We start from the raw sequence: 2,571 nt of genomic DNA, 5'->3' as shown, positions 1-2,571 counted from the left end.
TTAGCACAATTAAATGTTCTGGGATTCCCATTCTTCTCAGAGTCAGCCACAGTTTGTTATGATCCACACAGTCAAATGCCTAAAAAAATCCTAAGAAGAAAAAAAATGAAGACATTTGGAGGAGGGACACAAGAAGGGATATTGTTGTTATATGCTATTGAGTCAGAACCAACTTGTAGATGATTCTCTAAGCAGATTTCCAAAGGATGTAAATAATATGGGAAGAGATTGACCATCTTTCTCCAACAGAGCAGCTGATGAATTCACACGGCATGCCTTTGCATTAGCAGCACAATTTCTTCCCATGAGGCCACCAGAAATCTTTAATGAAAATATATTAAAGAGAAAAATGAGTGGATAAAAAAAGAAGAAAGACTTGGGGAAGCAAGGGGAGCTATCACATGATGGATTGTCTTAGATGATGTTACTTCCATTTTAGTAGCATGTAAAGTGCTGAGGTGCCCATTTGGGACAGAGTTTCCACTCAATGTGAGATGACAGAGGGTACCAGAGAGGATCCGAAAAGTTTTTTCAGTCCATGGGTCAAGCTTCATGTGCTAGTCTAGGGGATATACATTCTTCTTGGATCTTCCTTATTCATTGTCCAACTTTCAGGTGCAAACAAAATGATTGAAAATCAGGTGCATTTCAATCTTTAAACTCTAAGTATTGATTGCAGACCCAACTAAAATGAAATAACTGACAACTTCAATCTTTTCTTCACCCATCACACTGTGGCTTACTGCACCAGTGGTGAGGATTTTTGCTTTGGTGGTATTAAAATGCAACCATATTGAAGGCTGTAGATTTCTTATATGAAAATATATCAGAATAAAACAGATATGCCTTGTCTCTCAGTCTTTCCATATCCAACTTTATCTATCTGATAATTTTGGATGGATAGTTACAGACTAGACACAAAGGTTAATTGTTGCTACTCTGTATAGTAGAATACTGTAATTTTCCATTTATTTTTATATTTAAATTTTCCTGTCCATGTATTGCCTTTATATTAAGAATAAAATGATAATTTTTTCTTGTAATTTAAACAAATAATAAAATCCCGGAATAGAATTTATTTAGGAACTACACATATAATAGAAAAATTATTTTAAATGAAGAAGACAGGGAAAAATCACAAGCATTTGATGATTCATTTTAAAGTATGGCCAGTTGGGCTTAACAAAGTATTTTTTCCTACCAAATTAATGTTCTGTGCAGTATACACTATGTGCATCTATTTTAAGACAAACTAAAGAAATTACATTTTATAGCTCTTAACTTTGTAAATTGCTTTGACATTGCATTTTACTTGATCATTTTAATGACTATATATTTTTTAAAAGTTTAACTTGTGTTAATCTTGCTTGAATTAGAAGAGCATTTTAGGATCTGTATAGTCGGTGACATAGCCAGGACTTGGGATTTTCAGAAATTGTTTTCTTCCCTGTAAAACCTTGCATTTTCTGTCCATGTATGGTTGACGGTGGCATTGGAGGAGACAGGATTTCCCCATGAGAGTTCGATCTCTAAGTAGAGTCCCATGCTCCAATATACACCATGCCTCGTCTTGCTTTCAGTCCTGTGAATCCCTCTTTTTTTTTAGTGGTTTTGAAATATGATTTTCATGAAATGAAAGTAATACACTGCCATTTCTTTATAAATAGAAAGTTAGTGAGATTTTTAACACAGTAAGTCTTCTTTAACACCCATGGCCTGGAGACTATATTGAACACAGACAATTTAATAGATTCTTTTTAATGGTCGTATGCAAGTGGGAACCAGAAACATTTTTATACATGAAAAGTTATGAATTTAGGATTCATTTTTAAAGATGTTTTAAAATCATTTGATAGCATTTATGGGTGACACACAGAGGTTGTCTCAGAGACAGGACCAAGGTCTTAAGCAGCCACTCATAGGATGAAATCACCACAGTGGTACCAATCTTTTCATGAATGTGACATCTACCTAATGTGATCAGGTTAGTCACAGGAGACAATTAGAAAAGATTGGCTGACATAAATGTTTACTAAGTCAACGACTGAAGTAACTGTCCAGAATCACTGGTCCCTTTAAGAATTCTTCTGCAAAACCCCATGCTTCCCGAAGCCAGGAGTCATTATATTGGATCTCACGTCTATATTATTTTTTAATTGGTTTCAATTCAATCAAATACTTTGTTTTGAATCCCGTAACACTTGATTGTGCCTATGCAAAACTAGTATAGGTTTAACCAGGAAGCAGTCTTCAGAACAGAGTAGGGAAACACCGCACGGTTCAAAATCAGGAAAGGAGTGAGTCAGGGACGCATCCTGTCTCCATACCTTTTCAATCTATATGCAAAACAGATCATTCGGAAGGCTGGGCTTTGTGAGGTAGAATGTGGTATCAGGATTGGAAAAAGACTCATCAAAAATTTACATTATGCCATAAACATATTTCATCCAGTTTTTCTCAGTCTTACCCCCACCCCAATGCCAGCCTCATTCTACAACAGTGGCACCATATAGCATTTGTCCCTTTGTGACTGAGATACCTCACTCAGCATAATGTCCTCCAGGGTCACCC

This window comes from Elephantulus edwardii, unplaced genomic scaffold, assembly GCF_000299155.1.
Source record: "Elephantulus edwardii isolate Elephantulus edwardi_28Jun2011 unplaced genomic scaffold, EleEdw1.0 scaffold00275, whole genome shotgun sequence".
In the NCBI taxonomy this organism is placed as follows: domain Eukaryota; kingdom Metazoa; phylum Chordata; class Mammalia; order Macroscelidea; family Macroscelididae; genus Elephantulus; species Elephantulus edwardii.
The sequence above is the reverse complement of the archived record's forward strand: the minus strand, read 5'-3'. Positions refer to the sequence as shown.